This window comes from Rhinichthys klamathensis, unplaced genomic scaffold (genome assembly GCF_029890125.1).
Source record: "Rhinichthys klamathensis goyatoka isolate OS25496 unplaced genomic scaffold, OSU_Roscu_1.1 h1tg000352l_1, whole genome shotgun sequence".
NCBI classification, from domain to species: domain Eukaryota; kingdom Metazoa; phylum Chordata; class Actinopteri; order Cypriniformes; family Leuciscidae; genus Rhinichthys; species Rhinichthys klamathensis.
In genome coordinates this window covers 1,846,246-1,872,500 of record NW_026606863.1, presented here as the reverse complement: position 1 = coordinate 1,872,500, position 26,255 = coordinate 1,846,246, and the positions used below count along the sequence as shown (strand labels likewise).

General features: G+C 39.0%; 1 protein-coding gene across 1 annotated transcript in view; it reads left to right on the top strand.

Annotated features, from left to right (window-relative positions):
• Positions 1–243: 243 nt before the first annotated feature.
• foxn2a (forkhead box N2a) overlaps positions 244–26,255 on the top strand; it is a 68,988-nt gene continuing 42,976 nt past the window's right edge. Inside the window, exon 1 of the mRNA XM_056232657.1 lies at positions 244–343. The gene's annotated coding sequence lies outside the window, so the exon portion shown is untranslated. The remainder of the gene's footprint in view (positions 344–26,255) is intronic.

The following is a 26,255-nucleotide window of genomic DNA, read 5'->3' as shown; positions in this document are numbered from 1 at the left end:
CTGGTGCTGCCAGTGACAGGAAGCTCTGTGTGTGTGTGTGTGTGTGTGTGTGTGTGTGTGTGTGTGTGTGTGTGTGTGTGTGTGTGTGTGTGTGTGTGTGTGTGTGTGTGTGTGTGTGTGTGTGTGTGTGTGTGTGTGTGTGTGTGTGTGTGTGTGTGTGTGTGTGTGTGTGTGTGTGTGAAGCAGGATGTGGCATGTCGCTCACATCAACTGTTCAACACATGCACAGTTCCCTTTGGTTGGCGCTAAAGGAACCGAAACTGCTTGTTGTCAAGGCCAGGACTGAGACTGCTCATTTCTGCAAGACTATAACACCTGATCTACTGAGATTTCTCTGGCTGAGGTTGGTGCCTCTCAGTTCCATTCAAAACGACTGCAAAAACTCTCTCCTTTAACTTTCACGCATAGAACTTTTGAATTGACTCATTTGTCAGACTCTTTTATAGTGCATTCAGGTTTCTTATACATGCATCAAACTGTTGCTCTTTTGCACCATGTTTTACCAGTCTTATTGCTTCTTTGTTTAAGATGCATTTGATGTGGACGTGTTCTTTGGGGATCAAACCCTTAACCTTTGAGTTGCTATAGTGGCAGTGGCAGTATTTATTATTATTTATATACTGTTATTGATATTTTGAAATAGGTTATATTTTTAGTTTGCAATATACAATGCCAGGTTAATTAGACAAATAGATTAGGGAACAAGCTAAAGAAAAGGAGAAATACTGAGAAGAAAGGGTTTTGTTTTTGTCCTAGGTCTTTTCTATATCAGTGGTTCTTCCACATTTTGGTTATTTTAGAAATTTGACCTATTTCCTAAAAAATTATACATATGAATTCAGGTTGATTGGGACACATTTTGCCATTAAAAAGACTGGGGAAAAGTATCACAATCAACCTCAATTCACCCTATAATTATGAAAAATATGTAATAAATTTGCTTTTAAAAACCTATCAAATATATTACAAGAATGGTTGACACACACACACACACACACACACAAGTAGGCCTACAGTCAACATAACATGCATAACATTAATACTGACTAATTAAGGCTATTAAATAGCAGTCCCAAATTAGTTTTTGTTAACATAATAAAGTCAGTAAATTTGTTTGAGCCACCAGTCATTTAAAACATATGCAAAAATAAACACAAAGTGAAAATTAAGTGCTATTATGGGGTTACGGAAACAATAGTTACCTTAGTGAATTAGTGAATGAATAGGTTACAATTGTACAATCGGTCTTTGTCAAACATGTGGGATAAAAACAATTTTTTCAGTCTATGGTTTTTTGGTGTGTGACGTCACCGCGGCGCAATTTTTAATATGGACACTGGTCCTCCTGATGAATATAATGAACATCATACCTGCATGCAAAGTGCAAATTCTTCCCAACCAACACACGAAGTAGAAGTTACGTAATGTAATGTACTGGTAATTTCATGACTTACTAATTGACAAGTAACTGCTCGTAATATATTTTGCTCTTTATATAGGGAAGTGTATACAGCCACGCCTCCGCATGCGACAGGACAGGAAAGTTCGTTTTTCTGAGGTGAGAGATTTTTATTTCACGTTAGAATAATTACACAGATAATAGCCTGACAACATCTCATCTGATCGCAGATACTGAATCATGACAACGTGTTTTTCTCAGGCACACAACTGCATCTGACAGAAGAGTCAACGAACCGGTTTCACGCACGTCTTTCAAAATAAAAGTCTTAATTCAGAAAAAAAAACACGACTCTGAAATCGCGTACGTACTTTCTGAGAAGCTACTACATTTGAATTTACTTCGTGAAAATGTGTGCTCTTATGATTGAAATTCGGACCTAAAGTGTACTTTATCCGCCATGTTGTTACTGTCACGTGACTTACCAGCAGTTGCATCGCTTCCCTTTCATTTATAAATCCCCTGTGGCCTCATGGCTCATGCACACTTCAGGGGCCAGTTGCATAAACATAGCCATTATGTTAAGATAGTGTCTTAAGAACTAGTATGACTAACTAGCAGTTAGTTAGGGGTATCAGTCTTACTGTTCGGTATCAAATTAGACCAATGTACGTTTTTATGTAGCCTAACTTTAAAAAGTAATGAAAAGTCTTGAAGAAAAAAATTGGATGACTTAACTTGTAAGACTAGTCTTAGCAGTTTATACAAGTCACCCCTGACTCTTGAAAGAAGTAGTAGGTCATCAGGGGACCCATGCATGCATACTACATAGTAGGGAAGTATTCGATTTTGGACGCAGCCATGTTGTTGTTGCTTCTTTGACTTGCGACCCGACTCACCAGTTGAGAAACTGTTCTAAACCATATCAGATTTATATATATTTTTCCCCATGAAGATGATCAAATGGGTGAAAAACCCCAGAATATCACTTGGGCTCTATTGACTTTGATGCTTGACTGCCCACCTAGCAACCACCCAGAACAGCCTAGCAACTGCATAGCAACGTACTAACAACTTCTCAGAATGCCTACTGCATGGCAACCGCACTGTAACTTTTGCACAGGCAAATGCCATGATTAATCAGATGTTTTCTCTGTTATACAATTTGCTGTCAGTGGTCAGAATGTATTTCTTCTCGGTCTTAATCGTCTCCGCTCTCTTAGTATGATCTAGGCCGCTGCCATGACAACCGTATCATGTAAAAATCACATGCCCTTGTGATGCTATCAGTCTGACCATTGCTCTCAAACCAGTACTGACACAGTTATCGACTTCTTCCGGACGGCGTGTTTTTACTCGGCTTAATCTAATGTTTTTACCCCAAACCTGACTTTATGTAACCATAAACAGCTCGTCTTTGTCCTTGCCGAAACTCCACCTTCACTGTCTTCCTCGGTGAACATCTGAGACTTCATTTTACACACACCGTGTATGTCGAGTCTGCGGTTATTGATCCGCCTGCTCTGACAACACAGTCATGGCAAAAAAGAGTTTGGACTGCATTTTAAACATATAGCAACATATCAAACCTTTTATTTTACAGAAAGGTATGTTTCACAAAACGGAAAATGTTTGTTGGGGTCGGCAAATGTTTTTAAAGGAAGTCTCATGTTCACCACGACTGCATTTATTTGATCAAAAATACATTTATTTGATAAAAAAATATCACACATCATATTGTGAAATATTATTGCAATTTAAAATAGCTGTTTTTTATGTGAATATATAGTAAAATGTAATTTATTCCTGTGATCAAAGCTGAATTTTCAGCATCATTACTCCAGTCTTCAGTGTCACATGATCCTTCAGAAATCACTCTAATATGATGATCTGATGCTCAAGAAACATTGATGATTATTATCAATGTTGAAAACAGTTGTGCTGGTTCATATTTTTGTGGAAATTGTGATATTTTTTTCAAGATTATTTGATGAATAGAAAGTTCAAAAGAACAGCATTTATTTGAAATAAAAATCTTTTGTAGCATTACAAATGACTATTTTTGAAAGGAATAATTGACTCCAGTCCATTTAATTATTAAAAAAGAATGCACATTATTTTCGAATAATTCAACGCACATTGTTCGGATGATGTATTTCAAGACATTTGTCAGGTTTTTGTCCTTAAAACACACGTGTGTAAGAGTAATTTCTTAAGCATCTCATCAAACGATTCCGTTGCTTATTCCAAAACTTAATTTTAGAGCAAGCAAACAAAGGCTTCAGCCACTGATAGCAGACTAATGCAGTTATTAATGCAGTTATGAGAGAGAGAGAGATTAAGGATGTGTGAATGACCTCAGTCTGTGTGTCTCGTGCTCGTCAAAAGCATCTAAACAGTACGTTTATCTGCTTCAAGAAGAGCGTTCAACAAGCATTAGATACGATCAGCTTAATGCATCCTTGCTGAATAAAAGTATTAATTTCTTTCAAAAGAAACTTTCTCATTCAAAGCTAATACTAAAAATGTTATCTATTTATGACATTCAGAGTTCGGTTCAATTTTGCATGCTGGGAAATAGCTTTTAAAACATATACAGAACAAGATGTTTTAGCAAACGGTATGCAGATTTCACTGGGATTGGGATATTTAGCTGAAATTGTATTCGTAATGTTCATCCATTAGCTTTTCAGTCACATGGAAGCCATTTTGTTGAATGAAGATGGACTATTGTGATGTGTTTTTAGTTCTTCTATGATAGACGTCTCAGCTTAGGATGGTTTTTTTGCATGCAGGACTTATATTTGCTAATTTGATTGTATTTCAGAAAACAATCAGTAATGTGTGCGCAGCTGCTCACAGACGTGTTCGGTCTTGTCTGATTGTTGGATCCAAATGACATAGTGACTGACAACTTGTGACTATAATAATGCAATGCTGGACGATGCCATAGTCACTTATGTTTGAGTTTAAGGCTGTCTGTCCAGTGTCCATGTAGTTGTTATTTTGCTAGTGATGTAATCTGATCCATTTTTACACTATAGCCAACATCCCGTACATCTACATCAGTTGCCATAGTAATGACTTCAGCGTCAGCACGACGCCAAGAGACTTTCTCATACAACATCTGAGAGTGAGGAGAGAAATCAGGACATTTTGCCTCTGCTCACGTCTGCATTCATTAGACATCATTTTTATATAGTTAAATAATATAATATATTATGTAATAAAATATGCAGATAATAAAAATCAAATAAATAAATAAAATAATTATAATCATTTAAAATAGCCTAATTGTTGTATTTATTTTTTTCAAATAAATTTTCCCCTTCACAATCTTAGACTTCATTATTTGTCATTTACCCATAAACTGAACTGTTAATGATTTTGCTAATTGTTGGGCCTATACAATTCATGGTAATATTAATACATTTATTTGTATATATTTTAAGTGTTTTTCTATATTTATTTAAATTGTATATATTTATTTGTTTATATTAATTAATTAATTAATTAATTTTATTTTAATTGATATTTAATCGCTTAATTATATAGGCTATATATATACACACACACACATATGTGACCCTGGACCACAAAACCAGTCACTTGGGTCCATTTTTTTTTAAATTTAGACTGATACGCCATATGAAAGCTGGATAAATAAGCTTTCTATTGATGTATGGTTTGTTAGTATATGACCATATTTGGCCGAGATACAACTATTTGAAAATCTGGAATCTGAGGGTGCAAAAAAATCGAAACATTGAGAAAATTGCCTTTTAATTTGTCCATTTATGTTCGCGATTGTGGTGCTTTCACTCACAAAAATAAATGTTTTTGTATATTTACGGTAGGAAATTTACAAAATAGCTTCATGGAACATGATCTTTACCTAATACTCTAATAATTTTTGGCATAAAAGAAAAATCGATAATTTTGACCCATACAATGTATTGTTGGCTATTACCACAAATATACCCGTGCGACATGTGACTGGTTTTGTGATCCAGGGTCACATATATAATTTTCTTGCCTTTTCATTTTGCATTATTCTGTGCTCGACTCTAAAATATTTCATAAGCTAAAAAAAGCTTTTTGCAAGTACAATCTCTATAAAATTACTTTACTTTTGTACAGTTCTGGTACTGCGTTGGGTCATCATTTGATGTCCAATGTAACAATCTGGTACTGAAGAATTTAGATAACAGGTACTTCATTGAGAATGGGGTTCATTGATACACACTTATTTACCATAAATAACCATCACAGCCACACACTCAGATTATACACTCGAGCACGTACAGCAGTTCTCACAGTTTACCTTCACACCTCCCCGTCACACACTGCGAGTGTGTCATACTGCAGCCCACACACATGCCAACGCTCTAGCCAGGGTGCATGCTGGGAGTCAGAGGCTGTTGGTGAAGGATTGCTTCTGTATTTGAGGAAATTACAAATAAGGAAGTCTTTGATGATAACAAGGACAAAAGGTGTGTTCACGCCATATCATAATTACTGCAATTGTGTGATTTCAACTTGTAAAAGGGTTAACGTCCTCGTAGAGCTCGTAATTACAGCTTTAAAAAGGGAATTTTCCGAGAGCTCGTACCACATGACCACTGTACCACCTGACCACTGTACCACCTGACCACTGTCTGACCACTGTACCACCTGACCACTGTCTGACCACTGTACCACCTGACCACTGTCTGATCACTGTCTGACCACTGTACCACCTGACCATTGTCTGACCACTGTACCACCTGACCACTGTACCACCTGACCACTGTCTGACCACTGTACCACCTGACCACTGTATGACCACTGTACCACCTGACCACTGTCTGACCACTGTACCACCTGACCACTGTACCACATGACCACTGTGCCACATGACTGTACCACCTGACCACTGTACCACATGACCACTGTATGACCACTGTCTGACCACTGTACCACCTGACCACTGTACCACATGACCACTGTGCCACATGACTGTACCACCTGACCACTGTACCACATGACCACTGTACCACCTGACCACTGTACCACCTGACCACTGTACCACCTGACCACTGTCTGACCACTGTACCACCTGACCACTGTACCACATGACCACTGTGCCACATGACTGTACCACCTGACCACTGTACCACATGACCACTGTCTGACCACTGTACCACCTGACCAATGTGCCACCTGACCACTGTACCACCTGACCACTGTACCACCTGACCAATGTGCCACCTGACCACTGTACCACCTGACCACTGTACCACCTGACCACTGTACCACATGACCACTGTCTGACCACTGTACCACCTGACCAATGTGCCACCTGACCACTGTGCCACCTGACCACTGTACCACCTGACCACTGTACCACATGACCACTGTACCACATGACCACTGTGCCACCTGGCCGCTGTACCACCTGACCACTGTACCACCTCCACCTGACCACTGTACCACCTGACCACTGTACCACCTGACCACTGTCCGACATGACCACTGTACCACATGACCACTGTACCACATGACCTCCTCCACATGCCCACTGTACCACATGACCACTGTACCACCTGACCACTGTTCCACCTGACTACTGTACCACATGACCACTGTTCCACATGACCACTGTACCACATGACCACTGTACCACCTGACCACTGTTCCACATGACCACTGTACCACCTGACCACTGTACCACATGCACCACATGACTACTGTACCACCTGACCACTGTTCCACCTGACTACTGTACCACATGACCACTGTTCCACATGACCACTGTACCACCTGACCACTGTACCACCTCCACCTGACCACTGTACCACCTGACCACTGTACCACCTGACCACTGTACCACATGACCACTGTACCACCTGACCACTGTTCCACATGACCACTGTACCACCTGACCACTGTACCACATGACCACTGTACCACCTGACCACTGTTCCACATGACCACTGTACCACATGACCACTGTACCACATGACCACTGTACCACCTGACCACTCTACCACATGACCACTGTACCACATGACCACTGTACCACCTGACCACTGTTCCACATGACCACTGTACCACCTGACCACTGTTCCACATGACCACTGTACCACCTGACCACTGTACCACATGACCACTGTACCACCTGACCACTGTACCACATGACCACTGTACCACCTGACCACTGTGCCACATGACCACTGTACCACCTGACCACTCTACCACATGACCACTGTACCACATGACCACTGTACCACCTGACCACTGTACCACATGACCACTGTACCACCTGACCACTCTACCACATGACCACTGTACCACATGACCACTGTACCACCTGACCATTGTTCCACCTGACTACTGTACCACATGACCACTGTTCCACATGACCACTGTACCACCTGACCACTGTACCACCTCCACCTGACCACTGTACCACCTGACCACTGTACCACCTGACCACTGTTCCACATGACCACTGTACCACCTGACCACTGTACCACATGACCACTGTACCACCTGACCACTGTTCCACATGACCACTGTACCACCTGACCACTGTACCACATGACCACTGTACCACCTGACCACTGTACCACATGACCACTGTACCACCTGACCACTCTACCACCTGACCACTGTACCACATGACCACTGTACCACATGACCACCGTCTGACCACTGTACCACCTGACCACTGTACCACATGACCACTGTACCACATGACCACTGTCTGACCACTGTACCACCTGACCACCGTCTGACCACTGTACCACCTGACTGCTGCACATTCATTTAGGAGATGATAGAAACACATAATTCCCAGTCCGAATATAACGTCACATCTTGTCATCTTGAGACTACGGTAATTACGACATGGCGTGAAAGCAGCTCAACTTTACCTAAAATATCCAAAATTACTTTTATACAGAAATTTAAAACATCCATTATAGAAGAGGTGTTTTCAAGTTTTTAGAGCATAATGTCTTCGACCCTAAAATAAAATGCTTTAGTGCTTTTTTTTTAAAGCAAAATAATATTTGTCACGTTAAAAAGTTGGTTATGACTTTTAACAACAAATAAAAAAATGTAGAGAAAAAATATTTATAATGATAAAAAATGTCTTAGAATTATTACTCATATACTGTAATAAAAAACATCTCTCATTAAATAATAATATACAAACGGTATATAATTATTACTACTATCAGATTTATAAAGTTCCGACTAAACGACACATAAAAACAAAAACACAGTAAATAAATACACTTTTAGCTGAGCTCAGCTGTAAAATATTTAATCAGCTAAAAATAGCCTTTTGTAAGTACAATCCCTATAAAATGCTTTTTAAAACCCTTTATCTCATCCTCACAAAAAAAGAAAAGAAACAAAACAATAACTATGGAAAATTCAGAGTGTGAAAATCCTGATAAAAGAGGTGTGTTTGAGCCATTGTCTGAATTGCATTTTTAATGTTTCCTGTTAAATAAATGAATAGGTCTGGACACAACGAGCGCGGCGTCATGGCCCATTTACCTCCAGTGAATCAACAAGTCCGTCTGCTAAGTGCTAAGAGACAGATATCAGCACTAGTGCCGAACGCCCCCCCACCCCTGGCCTGTCCCGTCACAGATACACCAGCCTCAGAGAAAGGGCAGATGGCTCATTACCATAAATAGGACAGTGAGAGCGAGTGAGGACCCGCCATAAGGACACTGAACCCCCTCAAACACATGTAAAAGAAGGGCCGGTTGCTAGGAGAAGGAGAACGCGCCCTCCCTCCGCCCAGCGCTCGTGTTGGAGGCCCTCGCTGCTGCTCTCGGGGCCGGGGCTCGGGGACAGATGGCGGACGGGTCGGCTTGATCCAGCGCTGTAGGATCTGGCAGCAGGGTCTCCTCGCACCGTACACTAAGAATAGATCAGCACTGCGACACTTTGTCCTTTAACCGTGTAACCGGGATCCGCAGTTAAAATGCGATTGCTCTTTCTGAACCCTGTAAAGCCTGGCATGAAAAAAATAAGCTTATTGAAACATTAGGCAAAAAAAATTGTGCTGCAACGATTAATCGCTTCCAAAATAAAAGTTTGGGTTTACATAATATATGTGTGTGTGTCTGTGTATAATTATTTTGTATATACACACACACATGCATGTACTGTATATATTTAAGAAAAATGTGTTATAAAATATTGATACATAATATTATGCATGTATAAATGTATATTTCTTATACAAATATATATACACATTATTATACACAGTACACACACTTATATTATGTAAACACAAACTTTTATTTTGGATGCGATTAAGCGTGATTAATCGTTGCCCAGCACTAAAAAAATATATATAATATAAAGTTTTATGTTTTTATCATAATTGCTACATCAGGCTTTTATGTCTCATATAATATGATATGAGCTCAACACTCAAAAACGCTGAAGAAATATGCAATTTGATGCAGATGCTGATATTTATATGAGCAAAAAGTTAATGAAATTCTGATGCTTGTAATGTAAATCAGTGTGGTCTTTATTACAGTAGCAGATACTTACATAAAACACATATAAATCGTCACTCTATATCTGCCAATAATATGTCTTAGATGATATTTAAATGCTTAGTTGTATGGTCAAAACTAATGCAATGCAATACAATGATGATTGAGCGATGATGGACTAATAAACCTTCCTCAAAAGCCCGATGATCATTGATACTCACATTTGAACATGATTTTAATCAAGTAAAGCTACGTTGCTTCAGTCCAGTAAGTGTTCATCTTGAAATATCACTAACAATATACAAGTTATTCTATTGTTTACTACTTAATTAAAATCAGTGAAGATTTGACAGCAAAAAGACAAGCACGAGCTGAAATGTGCATATATAATATAGTCTTTATAGGGTTAAATCTCAAGTTCTTCCTTATGGTTCGTTTAATTATCAGCTTTGTCTCAGATGATTCTCCTTATTATTTCTTAGGAGAAATAAAAATGTTGGCATACAGTAAGAAGACGAAGCTAAAATGAATGTAAAGAAAAGTTGGTTTTAAGAGAATTTGCTGAGAAATATTTGAGTTGTTCGTGAAATCTCTGATATTTGATTGCAGATTTTGAGCACAGTTTGAGACATGCTGAGATTCCCAGGGCTTTTCTAGCCATTCATATCTGAATTGATAATCCCTTTTCAAATTCCTGGATTTAATTAGAATTTGAATTGAGGAAACAAACAGCAGGATGGGTCAACTAAAAGCAACGTTAGACAAAATTAAAATTTGGCTTGACAAAAGCTTGTTTTTTAGGTTTTCAAAATATTTTAAAAGGCCAAGTCTTGAAGTTTTGATGGATTATGTGTGTATGTCTGTGTGTGTGTGTGTGTGTGTGTGTCATCATATCTAATAAATTCACTTTTCTAGACTATATGGGTGGAAGAAGACTTAATTTACCAGAATGCATCAGTGGGTGTGGCCAATTGAATTAAAATTCATGCTTATGAACTGAAAGTGAGGCAGTTGTGAATTTTGTGCAGCCGTGGTCTCTTCTGAAAGATGTGAGATACTGGAGATATCAAAGAGATCTAATTTGGGTTTTATGTTTCTAATATTGAAATTTTTTAAGTAGTTTCATAATACAGGTGAAACTCGAAAAATGTGAATATCGTACAAAAGTTTATTTATTTCAGTAATTCAACTTAAAAGGTGAAACTAATATATTATATAGACTCATTACATGCAAAGTGAGATATTTCAAGCCTTTATTTGTTATAATTTTGATGATTATGGTTTACAGCTTATGAAAACCCCAAATTCAAAATTAGAATATTGTGAAAAGATTTTCATAAGCTGTAAGCCATAATCATCACAATTATAACAAATAAAGGCTTGAAATATCTCACTTTGCATGTCTATATATTAGTTTCACCTTTTAAGTTGAATTACTGAAATAAATGAACTTTTGCACGATATTCTAATTTTTCGAGTTTCACCTGTAAGGGTATTTTTAAGAGTGTCAACTGGAAAAAAAAATAGTTTAAAATGTGCATATTACTATGTTGGTTCAAATTGTGCAAAACAGTCAATAGACCTTAATCGGGGTAGCGGCATATTTAATTTTGACCGGAATGAAAACGAGGCTGTGAGGGATAGAAGTACAGTGTGTTTAATACTGTTGTGCCGATTGTGAGGAAACATCTCTCTGAGAACAAGACCAAAACTGCATAAACAGCTCTAAACGTTGTGAAAATGACATGATCTAGGAGCTATACAGTGCTTGCCATTGTAAAGACTGTAAGTCTATCCCTCACAGCCTCGTTTTCATTCAATATGGTGTCTAAACTTAAAGCCAGCAGCATAAGGATCGTGATGCAACAGACTGGCCATTACTGGGTCACTTCTTGACCTTCTCAGACTCTACCAGAGCGTTTGGAGAGAGACACACATATGCTGATCTAAAGCCCTTGAGACTCGAGTGTGAAGTCAAGGCATATGGGAGTCTATGATTTGATAAGTCATTGAATACTGTTAAAAACACCAGCTGACTGAATGCAATGCTCTACATTTGTCCTTTTTTTCAGTGTGCACTTTTTTTTCTGTTTAAGCTGTTGTATCAAGTTTCGAGCTTTTAGCATCTCGTTCCATGTGCTTTGCTTTATTAGAGACTGTCAAATTAAAATAAGTACGAGCATCATGATATTACCTTTTGTAAAATACTGACATGCTGGTATTTTTGAGGCTTGGCTACACAACATTGCATTTTGGGAAAGGAAGTGTTCCTTCACGCCGGCAGTGTTATTTTAGTTGCTAATATTTATATGCTAATATAGAATTTTATTGTAATTTTAGTTTACGTTTTAGTAACTTTTGTATATGTACTTTTGACCTTTTTTTTGTCCCAAATTTTTTTTTTGTATTGGTAATTTTAGTAATTCAACTTATTTTATTTCAGTTAGTGGCCAGACCATAATATCTCATTCATTTTCATTTATAACATTTTTAAGGATTAATTTAGTTGGTTAGAAGTTATATGTTATTAATTTATTAGTTAGTTATGTATTTAGTCATTTATTTTACTTTTGCAAGTGTAAATTTGTTTTACTTTACACATTATATATATATATATATATACAGAGAGAGAGAGAGAGAGAGAGAGAGATGAAACACAATACTTAATATTTATTTTAGGGCTGTCAAACGTTTAATCGCGATTAATCGCATCCAAAATAAAAGTTTGTGTTTACATAATATATGTGTGTGTACTGTGTATAATTATTTTGTATATAAATGCACACATGTATATATTTAAGAAAAATATGTTATTTATATAGAAAATGTTTATATTTATATAAAATATACATTATATATATAGGCTACATTCAGTCTATATACAGTATATACATGCAAATATTTCTTAAATACACGGGTATTTATAAAATGTGTGGGTATTTATGTATTAAAAATAATTATTCACAGTACACACACATATATTATGTAAACACAAGCTTTTATTTTGGATGCGATTAATCGCGATTAAACGTTTGACAGCCCTAATTTATTTATATAATTTATATACAAAATATTAAAATTATTTAATTAAATGATATAATCTATTTATGAATGTCCTCTTAAACCAGTAGGAGAGATGAAACAATATTTGTATTTTATTTCATCTTTATATCAATTAACAAAAGCAATAATTTTAGTTATGCTTAACAATGTCAACACTGCACCCTGGTCAATAAACAGTAAATGTATTAAATGTGAACATTTTTGGATTTTCATAAGAAAATATGATTGATGTTCACCCATACAAAACTCCCACCACAATGCCAGGAAGTTGTTAGTGGTTGCCAGGGCGTTGCTAACTGTTCACTGGGGTGTCTTGAGTTTTTTTCAGGTCATTGCTGCAGTTAAGTGTTCAATACAGTTGCTACAGGGCATTGTTAGGGCGTTGCAAGATATCATAACTTACAGTAAGAAGTTGTCTGAGAAACTATGCAAATGACTGAGAGACATTAACAAGAAAAAGAGGGAAACTGGACTAATAAACACAAGAAATAATGACAATATATGGCTGGCGTTTGCAGAAGTGTGTGTGTTATTATGTAAAGCGAGAAAGGAGAAGCTGCAGCCGTAGCCCCATTTCGCTGTCTCACCACCTCCCCATGACTCCTGGTTGCGTAGGAACACGAGGCCCATTCTGCCCTACGGACACACTCATCGCTTCATTAGGCCCTGCTCACTGAGGCGGGGAGAGCGAGGCAGCACGCGTTCTTCACACACACACACACACACACACACATGGTTCCCCAAAATCTACCGAGCCTGCAGGCAAGGGTCACACACACACACCCGCTCATGAGGAAAACGCACTCATCAACACATCTGCGGCCTCATTCGGTGTGTGTGTGTGTGTGTGTTTACTCTACTGTACATGTTCACACTTACATTTGCACTTCACCTTAAAACACACACATAAACGAATAGTTCTGCAATGCGTTCGGATTGGTTCATTCAAATGTAATGTTCCCAGCCAATCGATTTCACGTATTCATTACAATGCCCCTCCACCTCCACAGCTCAGTGTTGCCAACTTAGCGCCTTTGTCGCTTTTTCAGACCCCTTTAGCGACTTTTTTTTTTTTTCAAAAAAGCGACTAGCGACTTTTTTAGACAAACCTCAATAACCTCCAGATGTTGCCAGTACTGTCCTGCGAGCGCGAGCTCTTGCTTTCTCCCTGCCGTCACTCTCTCTCTGCGTCTCCCCTGTTCAGTGAAGGGCTGAGAGGAGCACCAGAAACATTCACTATATCATAGCTACTTGTTCTAATGTCTGACAAAAAATAAGAAATGAGAACAGCTTTTGGCTATATTATATGATATATTAAAATACAGTATGTGAGCATGAATTTAGAGAGAAAACACATTAGCCAGGCAGAACGCACGCGATGACGTCATGAATATGCTAATTGACGTATGGCGTCATTGAGCGACTTTTAGGGAAAGCGTTAGCTACTTTGCCAGGGTGGAAGAAGGGGGAAAAAATGGAGTCAGACGAGAGCGAAGGGAAATGAAGAAGATACAAGAGGAGTTGAGAACAGGAAAAGGAAAAAGAACAGTGTTTCAAGTGATGAAAGCCAGACAAGAAGAACTGTTGAGAGATATCAAGTAGGAATGATAGCAGTAACAAAAAGTGACGGGATCTTCAAGGATTCGCACGAGGTTGGAAGATTCGTTGGAAAGAAACTCGGAGATGTTCGGTCCATTAAAATAACAAGGAGTGGGATGGTTATTATTGACTGCGTGTCAAGGCATCAGAGAGAACAAGCTCTAAAGATTAAGGAGTATACAGATTACAGAGTTGTGAAATGTTTCCCACTCGGGACAGAATACAAAAAGAAAGGAGTAGTAAGTGGCGTACCGCTGTCAGTGGAAGATGAGGAGTTTCGGGCCGTTGAAGGAGTTTGTGAGGCCAGAAGATTGACAAGATTCCGTCAAGGAGAAAGGGAAGAAAGTACTTCTGTGTGTCTGACGTTTGTGGGAGATTTGCCAGAGAGGATATATGTAGACTATATATGCTACAGGGTGAGGTCTTATGAAAGAGCTCCGTTAAGGTGCTATTGCTGTCAGGAATATGGACATGTGGCTGCAGTGTGTAGAGGAGTCAGGAGATGTGGGAAAAATACTTGTGAAAGAGGGGAGTGTGAAGAGGAACAGGTAAAATGCATTCATTGTTCGGGAAATCATCCTGCGGGGTCAACGCAATGTCCTGAAAAAATCAAACCGGTAAAAGTGAGTAAAATCAGAGCAGAAGAAGGGCTAACATACGCAGAAGATACTAAGAGAATGGAACGAGTAGTAGTGCAAACAGAACAGGAGCCGGGAAAGAAGGGAGATGATCAGAATAACGTTATTGGAATGGACAAGAAGCGATTTCTGGGATTTATTGCTATGGTGGTCAATTGTGCTGTGGAAATTAAAGGGAAATCAGAGAGGATCAAGATGGTGTTGGATGCGGCGAGAAGATTCTTGGACATTGGGGACATATCAGGAGAAGAACTAGATAATACGCCGAGGAAAGAATTTATATCATCTCAGACCATTGAGAATGACATATAGAACGGGCAGTGAACTTTAGGGTGGTCACTGTAAATATTCTGCACTGAGAAAACTATTTAATTCAGTAGGTGGCGGTAATGCAACACTTTGGATGCCAACCGCCATAAAACCCCAAAAGAAGAAGAAGAAGAAGAAGAAGAAGAAGAAGAAGAAGAAGAAGCTACTTTGCCACACTGCCCCAGGTCCACTTGCCTAGATCTGCTCTCTCTAGCAGCAGAAACATTTTCCTTATGTTCAGAGGATTTAGCAGAACTGGCTAACTGACTCGGGTCAGACCTTCAGACTGTTCCGACTTGCGATTTTCGTTAAACGGACGATCAAATCTATACAGAAAGTCCCATTAACGTCCATTGATGGGGTCAAAACTTTAATACTATAACTCTAATAGAGTATTTAAGCTTAGGGTTAGGCTAACCCTAACCCTAACCCTAACCCTAACCCAAAGTCTAGCAACTACCTAAGGACATGCTAGCAATGGGCTTAAACATGCTATGTTAAAGCTAAAAAAGTGCTAATTCATGTTTGCAGTGTGTTAAAACATGCTATTAATGTGCTAATTCATGCTAGAAACATGCTAATTCTAGTTAGCAATGTGCTTAAACATGCTGTCTGTCTGTCTGTCTGTTTTTCTTTTTTCACTGTTCCTTTAAAACCTTCAAGCTTCTTCAGACTTGCACAGCTTTCTAAACCATCATCCAAGTTTGTCTTGACAAACTGTTTTTTTTTTTTTTTTTTATCTAGTTTAAGTATAAACTTAAGTATAAACGGTCTCTGCCTTATTACTTTGTTTCTTCGGTTAAACTTCAAACTTTTCGGACAGTCTTAAAAATAAAGGTTCCAAAAGGGTGATTTTGCAGCGATGCAATAAAAAAAATGTATGGTTCCCCAAAGAACCATTTTTATTCTTAAGGTCCACACACTGAAGGTCTTTGCACACTGAGTCCGAAATTTTCACATGCGTTTTTTTCGTATTCGTCATTCAGTGGCTCTGAATGGTCAAAACACCTCTCAAAACAATCGAACAAATCGAACCCGATCCGAATTTTTTTATGACGGACGAAAGTTTCGGAGTGTGTAAGCGTGCGACAATGTCATACACGATTTTCGGACTCAGTGTGCAAGGACCTTTAGTGTGAAGATCATAAATCTATAGAAACTTTTTCCACTGTAAAGAACATTTTGTGGAATGGAAAGAGCCCATGGATGTTAAAGCTACACTGTGTAGGATTTTCTCCTATCTAGTGGTGAAGTTGTATATGACTACCAACTGAATATTACTTTCTAGCCCCTCCCACTCCAAGGCCGTTTTAACTCCTACGGTGGACGTATTATTTCAAATCTGCCGGCAGTCGCGAGTAATCTCCCTCTCGCAATTGTCACGGTGGCACTGAGTGTAAAAACGCGAAAGGCAAAGCTTGAATTTCCAGGTATGTCCCTCTTTGTCTAATGTATTTTCAAGATGGATGCACAACATGGCTTCCGCCATTCGAGCGACTCGCTCGTATGTATTCTAAATGACAGATTATACACTTACGAATACTTAATTAGTTGGTTGAAGTGATTAGACATTAATGAGAACATATAATTTTGAAAGAACAAAGTGTTTTTTTTTGTTGCTAAAAATCAACTTAAAATATTTCACAGTGTAGCTTTAAAGGTTCTTCATGGAACCATCAAAGCCAATACAGACTCTTTATTCTTAAGAGTGCAGAAAAACTCATAGACTGAGTGTCTTTTTCAACAATTTTTAATAAGTCAAGTCAAATATATTTATATAGCGCTTTTCACAATACAGATTGTATCAAAGCTGCTTCACAGTATCAATCAAAACAACTTAACAGTGTTTGTTTATTACTGGAAAAGACATCCAAGTTTGGTAGAGCTGATCAGTGGTATGATGGGTCATTTAATTTGAATATCCCCAACTGAGCAAGCCAAAGGCAACAGTGGCAAGGAACCGAGAAACTCCATCAAGTGACCCGATGGTGTCCTAAAACTCCATCAGATGACCCAATGGAAAGAAAAAAACCTTGGGAGAACCCAGGCTCAGTCGGGGCCCGTTCTCCTCTGGCGTTTATGAAGTAGAGGCCGAATTTACAGTAACTTAAAGATAAAAAATTTTATATGAATGCCTGGCTAAATAGATGCGTCTTTATTCTAGTTTTAAACTGGGAGAACGAGTCTGAGCAACGAACAATATCAGGAAGGCTATTCCAGAGCTTCGGAGCTAAATGTGAAAAATGCTCTCCCTCCTTTGGTGGATCTGGATATCCTAGGAATGACCAGAAGCCTCGAATAATAATACCAGGTTTAATAAAAGGTTTCCTTTGGAGAAATAAAAATGGATACTCAAATTGGTCAATTGCTGTAATACAGTAAAAGTATTGTTTTATATGCTTTACATAACACATCTCAGATCATTTGGTCTTTAAAGAACTGTTTCTTTATTGAATTAAAGTATTAGAGACAACTTTAACATTGAATTAAAGAACTTTAAATTTGATATAAACTATTACGGATAAAAAATAAAGCATTTAAACCGCATTAAAAAAGGAGAAACAATTGTGAAATCAAAAGACTTCTCACTAGTGATTTTTCTTTGCACATTTCCATATAAGATACAAACACACGTAGGTACATGTGATATGTAGACGTATCAGTCCCGCGTGTTGTTGTTGTCTGGGGTGTGAAGTTCTTCGCTAGAACAATGATGGCAGCTTTAGCATGTGCTGCGGCCCACGCTGGGGCTGACGGTGCCAGTGACAGCGGCAGACACAGCATCACAATTGTCCCACAAGACAAAAGTGCACTTGTGCCTGAGGCTGTGGGTGAGGGGCTCTTCACTGCGCTGCGTTCCTCTACCAAACACCACTAGCTATAGGGCTGGGTGAAAAATATCGATTTCTCCATTTGAATTCATTTTTAAGAACCGATATTGGTCCCTAAATCCCCAAGATTTGGGAATGTTTTAGGATATGTTTACAACGATGTAATAAAAACAGAAAAGTGTTTACTTTGCATTTTTCGTGTACTGACGACAGCGTTGTCAAAACGATCCCCGTTCACAAAGTCTGTGTTCGAAATCGCCCCCTATTCACTATTCCCTACATTACCCCACTAATACAGTTCACTTGAGGGAGTGAATGGAAACGAGTGAGTGAATTCAGACACTGCACATACACACGTGCATGACGTCACCGTTTTCACAAATTCTTGTTTTTGTAATTTACACGGAGATGATATCATTATCTTTTTCAAAAACTTGCACTTTGAAACCTGTTTTCAAAAGTTTGCGTCCCCAAAACACATTGTCGTGTAAAAGAACGGCCAAAACGCATAAAAGTTTTTTTTTTAGTTGAAAATGGTGTCGTGTAAATGTCCCCTCAGTCTATTAGTAAAGTTCGGATCATACTGACTCTGATCTTTGAATCCCATTCAGCAAAATGAACAATAAAGTCATTTAGTTGATTTCAGCAGAATATACACTCTAAAAAATGCTGGGTTGTTTCAACCCAAATTTGGGTCAAATATAGACAAACCCAAATGTTGGGTTAAAAATGTCATTAAAAAAATTACAGTTGAAAGTGAAACTTGAAGTTGGGTTAAAATTTTAAATTATATTTTTAACCCAACATTTGGGTTTGTCCATATTTGACCCAAATTTGGGTTAAAACAACCCAGCGTTGTTTAGAGTGTAATTAAAATGTTGGTAACAATTTAGGGTCCAATTCTTATTATTATGTTGCTTATTAGAATGCATATTACTAAGATATTGGCTGATAATTAGTACTTATAAAGCACATATTAATGCCTTATTCTGCATGACCATGATGTACATCCCTTAATCCACCCAATACCTACATTTAACAACTAACTATTAATAAGCAGTAATTAAGAGTTTATTAAGGCAAAAGTGATAGTAAATAGTGAGAATTGGAGCCTAATCTAAAGTGTGACCATCTGGTCTGAGGATCATAATACTTGAATGTAAGTTTATGGGATTTTTTTTCACCCATTTTACCGTTGAATAGAAATGATGGCTGTGAAACTATCACCTCTGAGATCATCAAGATGAGAAACGACTCAATGAAAAAGAAAGGATTCATATAATCACAATCATTTGTGTGTCTCTGAGTTGATCTTTTGTTTTGGCGTCTCACTTGAACAGCCGCCAGTTCGTCTAACAAAAGCCCTTCTAAACAGGCCTGAAACACAATACACTAGTTGGAGGTGCAAATCAGATTATCCTATTGATCCTGTGTTGTTTTATTGCCTCTGTAAATTTTGTTTTTCTTCAGTAATGGTCGTTTCGTACAGGCCAATGAACACCTTTGGCAGTTAATTAAGTGAAAAGTGAACAAGTCTGAGTCGTAAAGTCTTAAAGGAACGGTATTTAATCAAGGCTGTATTTGTAATTTTAATTATTCACTGTTGGACTGTCCTCATCTTTCAAGTCGCAGGTTTACTTGCCCTCCATGTATATATTTCATCCGTGTGTTTACATTTCATCTTATTGTATTGCTTTTCTGATATCTTTTTAAAGCCAGTCAATATTGCACTAAACCCCATCAATATGGCAAAAAAAAAAAGAGTTTATTTATTCTGTATATCTAGGCCAAATCAGACCGAGACTGTGGGTTAATTTCACTGCAGCTTCTGCGTCTTTTGCACTGCATGTCGAGTGTTTTATTAGCATCATGTGTCTATCAGCACAGATAAGAGTCGAGCAGGAGCTGTTGACACATTTCATAAAGGCCTGACACACACAAAGGCCTGTCAAACACGGGGCTTCTGTAAGCAAACACACTCCACTGTCACAGTGTTTAATAAGGCTCTCTGTGTCAGCCAAACGCCACCCGTGGAGATCATCCACACTTCACATCTGGAGGAGCAGAGTCTGTCCAAACGCCGCCTGCTTGTGTTTAAAGTCCCCATGAAATCAAAATTGAAGTTCTTTGTCTTTTAGTATGAATTTGTCAGCCTTGCTGTTAAGCTAGTGTGCTCCAAAACAATGACAAAATTCACATTTAGAAGATATAAGCATTGAAAACAGTTTTTCACTGCCGCCAATATGGATCCATGATTTTAATGACATCACTCTGCACTTCAGCTTCTCATCAGATTTTCTGTCCAATCAAATGCTCTCTAGAATCTGAAGCTCCGCCCCCTACACTATAAAAAGACGCTGATGCTGCAGGTAAAATCAGTCACTCTTTACACTATTTTGTCTATATTGTGAACGGCACATAGTGCACTATATGGGGGATAGGGAACGATTCAGACAGGTAAATATGCTTTCCATTGCGAATGAAGTTTGGTTTCACATCAGTGTCGTGTGAACCGCTGCAGCTCCGGTCCAGAGACACGACACACAGAGCGGATCATATGATCGAGTCGCTCAGACCAGAAAACATATCGGACCTGTTTGATATTCTGCACTGAATGCTGTATTTTAAAGCGATATGTGGGAGATCAGGAGGAGAAACGGTTAGAGATTAGGAGGAAACTGTGGCTTTACCGAGTTCAATGGCTCTGGCGGAGCTGTGATATAAACTAAACGCTATTGGCTATTTAAAAAAAGGGGAGGAGCTGTTCGATATGCCCCGCCCCGTTTTCCTGTTTCAGTGGAAATTACATCAACACATTAAATCATGCTGTGCGTTTCAAGACACTTCAGTGAGCCTTTAATAGTCTTATGTTCTATCACTCATGTGCATCTTCGTTTTGTGTGTGTGTGTGTGTGTGTGTGCGTGCATTTCTTGAAAAGATCATTTTTAGGAATTATATTTTTTGCACAAGTCATCCAACCAAAATCATTATTTTAATTGTTATATTACACACCATTTCAAGCCCTAATCATAGCACCACTAAGGGACAAAATGATGAAAACTGACATCATATGGTTTTTATTTTTTAGAAAGAAAAGAAACACAAGGCAGATGGCCAATGGGAGTGCCACAGTTAGTCGTCACTTGCCCTCAGGTGAATGCAAATACTTCTTGTTAACCCGGTTTGGCCGCCCTTATGCCTTTATCTATGTAAATTATCTTAAACTGCCAGAAAGTGAAGGCGGTGACTTGTGTGTTCAGGATTTGCCTTCAGGATTTTGTGAGACATAGTACCTATATGTATTTTGACATACAGTTGACAAACATTGAATCTGAATCCCAAATAGGGAGTTGAGAGATTTTTTTACAGTAACTGCATAGAATCTAAAACACCCAAGCAGCTGCATAGCAACACTCTGACAACAACCCAAAACACCCAAGTATCTGCATAGCAACACTCTGACAACAACCCAAAACACCCAAGTATCTGCATAGCAACACTCTGACAACAACCCAAAACACCCAAGCATCTGCATAGCAACACTCTGACAACAACCCAAAACACCCAAGCATCTGCATAGCAACACTCTGACAACAACCCAAAACATCCAAGCATCTGCATAGAAACACTCTGGCAATAGCCCAAAACACCCAAGCATCTGCATAGCAAGACTCTGGCAACAACCCAAAACACCCAAGCATCTGCATAGCAACACTCTGACAACAACCCAAAACACCCAAGCATTTGCATAGCAACACTCTGGCAACAACCCAAAACACCCAAGCATCTGCATAGAAACACTCTGGCAACAGCCCAAAACACCCAAGCATCTGCATAGCAACACCCTGACAACAACCCAAAACACCCAAGCATTTGCATAGCAACACTCTGACAACAACCCAAAACACCCAAGCATCTGCATAGCAACACTCTGACAACAACCCAAAACACCCAAGCATCTGCATAGAAACACTCTGACAACAGCCCAAAACACCCAAGCATCTGCATAGCAACACTCTGACAACAACCCAAAACACCCAAGCATTTGCACAGCAACACTCTGACAAAAACTCAAAACACCCAAGCATCTGCATAGCAACACTCTAGCAACAACCCAAAACACCATAGCAGCTGCATAGCAACACTCTGACAACAACCCAAAACACCCAAGCATTTGCATGGCAACAACCCAAAACACACAAGCAACTGCATAGCAACACTCTGGCAACAACCCAAAACACACAAGCATCTGCATAGCAACACTCTGGCAACCACCCAAAACACCTAAGCAACTGCATTGCAATACTCTGGCAACCACCCAAGCAACTGCATAAAGTCTGACAATCACTCAAAACATCCTAGCAGCTGCATAGCAACACTCTGACAACCAGAGATGAAGGTGATTGTATTCAGTATTGTGGATGCAGAAAGAGGAAAAGCCTAAATGTTGGTAATATCTTTAGGATGGTGTGGAGGTCATGCAAGTTTGCATGTGAGATGATGAGATGGGTCTAATGCGATACTGAAGACTGCAGAGATGGGTTTGCAGACTGGAGAACATTAAAGAGCTGCTTTAATTCAATAACCCTCCACTTCCAGATACCATGTCACGGCTCGTTTTGATGAAGTACAGCAACAAGCATATCCATGCTTGCACGAGAGCAAGAGGATAGCACAGCGAATTATCTGGTGAGCAAACCGTGCTGGTCATTAATGGAGTGTTTTATTAGCTTAAAGCCACCTGGAATGGAGTGGAGGGCCTGTGAATTGGCTGGGCAGAAATGCAGTGTGTGTGCGGCGTGGAGCGAGGCATTTGCGCCTACTTTCCAATGGTCTGATTCATTTTCTGCATGAAAGGCTTTCAGTGAGCTGACTACAGCAGCCTCTAGCCTGCTCAGATTTATGGGCTATTAAAACAGCAGGGTATCTGACCACTACACCAGCAGCACACACACATATGAATATCATCCACTCCCAGACTCCATGGACACACCATCTTAAGGAACGTCCATCTGCATCTCTCCATCCTTTCCTTCATCACCATCACTTTCAGTTCCAAGATTTATGATTTTTTATTTGTCATGAGTAATGTTGGCTCCTTGATTAATTGCTTTTTTTTCCTCTCTTGTAAGTCGCTTCGGATAAAAGCATCTGCTAAATGCATAAATGTAAATGTATGTAATGAAATTAATAGTAAACAAATATCAATAAGGCAATTTTGACTTTTAATCCTTCATACTTGTCCAACCGCTCAAACACACGACACCCTTTTCAACCAAAAACGTAAAACTTTTTATGCATTTTGGCCGTTTATTTACACGACAACAGCGTTTTGGACGCCTGAAAAATGAAAACTTTTGAAAACGGGTTTCAAAGTGCAAGTTTTTGAAAACGATTCCGTTATCGTCACCGTGTACACTACAAAAACACGAGTTTGTGCAAACAGTGACGTCATGCGTACTGGCCTGGCATGGCATGAATAAAACAGTGTTTTTAGTTGTTTTTCGCGGATCCGTGTGAACTGGGATCGTTTTGACATTGGTGTCGTCTGTACGCAAAAAAATGCAGAGGAAAAACAGTTTTCACATCGTTGTCGTATAAATGTACCCTGAACCAACACGCAACCTATTTTACTTAAATTATTTGGTGTATTTCTGAATGAAATTGGAAATTCAATGAAAAAATAGTAAAAAGTGGGACTCTATTTTTGAAAAAATGTGATGTCAGACATAAAGGAAAGATGCATGCAGACATGAGTTATTCAGTTTTTATAAATAATTATAAACTTTTTTTTAATTTGGAATAAGATGCACTGATGAATTATGTGCACTAAGATCAGTCATGAATATTTATTGTCAGTCTTTATTTCAAGTTTACTGTAACGTATGACCATTTCTTAGACTTAGAGCAACACACTTGTTGGTCTTGGAACATTACCAATCAAGTTTTAGGGTTAGTCTAAGGGTGTGTTCGTACTCGGCAGGTTTGGTTTGATTAAAACGAAACCTGGTGCGATTGCTCTGTTAATGCGGTTCATAAGTGTGAACCAGGGTTCTCAAGTTTTATCAAAAGCTTGGAGTGAGATCACATGCGGTTAGGGGAGGAGCCCAAGGGGAGGAGCCCCAGTGGAGCCCCGCCCCCCAATTTTACCCATTGTTCATAATCAACCAGCACTAATTAAAATTATAACAATTGGTAAATCTGATAAATGACAGAGCAATTCATCACATCAAATATAGCCTACTCTTTAATGTTATATTTCAAAATTACTAAAATATAACAAATTACTCCAAACAGTTTGGAAAAACAATTTTTTTTGCATTTTTCCCTGACATCTTTGAAAAATACAAATGCAATGGCAATGATTAATGTATGTTTTGACAGGATATAAAATATTACCCAGAGCACTCTGCCTTAATACATGTAGCCTTGATGTAACTAGAAAGACTATTAATACAGTATAATATATAATTTAAAATAAAATTTAATTCTTCAATAAACTTAATTCCTTCCCATACCCACTAACATTTCCCTTAGCAAAAGCTTCTGGCTTGGTTGCAAAGTAGTTGTAGAGTTTTTGACTGCATCAATAATAATGTATAAGATTGGCTATATATTAAATGTTCTAGCCTAAAAATGTTAGACGAGCTTTCTTCCAACTTACCTTCCCCATCATGGCCTATGATCACGACGTGTGTTCACGCGATATTGTTGGTTACCTAGTAACGAACGTACGGTGGCCGAGAATAGGCTTGTTTGAGATGCGCCTTGCCTCGCCTGAAATGTAGTCGAGAGTAGGCGGCTGCAGAGAGAGGAGGAGTGAAAAAAGCGCAGGCAAGCCGGACAGATCTCGCTTCTCGCAGTGGATCTGACACCTGTGAGATCAAAGGCGGATATCGCGGGATTCACACTCGTGCACGGTGTTGCTAATAAACTGGATGTATTTTAAGTCAACTTCCGTGTGTTTGTGCATCTATGTTGCCTAGTAACGAACGCAATCTGGCCGAGATACCGGACGCGCTGGCGGCAGGAAACTTCACTTTGTGTGCCTGCGCCTCGTATACAACGTTATATAAAGCTTGCAGGACAACTTGGTTGGCATTGCCTTTTCAGCGTGAGAAATACATGGTGTGGCGTGTGAGCAGGTTGAATTGCGTGTGTCTCACGGCCAATGCGTGAGACTTGAGAACCCTGGTGTGAACGCTGCCATCCGAACTCTGTGTGCACCGAAAAAGTGTAAGTAGCGGACGCTTTAGTAAAGCGGACAAGAAAACTGATGTGCAGTTCGACTTAATATGAACGCAACACGGACCAAAGACATCTTAACGAACCAAAAACAGGACATGATGTCAAGATGCAACCAAGGACAGAATGCTTTAGCATAGGCCTACCTGTTTTTTCTCGTCATATTTGCGATGTTGCCCATCACAGTTCGGTACAGGATCAGAACCGTGTCAGATCTTCATTTGTGTGTGTGACTTGAGGAATTCCTGCCACTGTTTTGACTCCTTCACACATTTTATAAGCTCTTCACAAGTTCCATCATATACTAGGAATACAGCGAGCGGATTTAGCCCAGCACACAGCATTGTTTATGGTCGACAAGTTTTGTCACAAAATATTTGTCAAAAAAGCCATAAAAGTTTTGTCTTTAGGATCAGTGTTTAAAGTGACTTATGGTGTGTTCACACCGAACGCAAATTTAATTATTTGCGCGAGTAGATTACACACAAAGTCAATGCAAAGACGCGAATAGACGCATCATTCGCGCCGGACGTTGCGAATGACGCGAATTGGGCGACGCGTTTGCCGCGAATGTCTGCCGCGCAAGTAGAAAAACTGGAACTCGAGCGAATGTTCAAGCGTCTAAACTAGACGCGATAGACGCGTATTTGACGC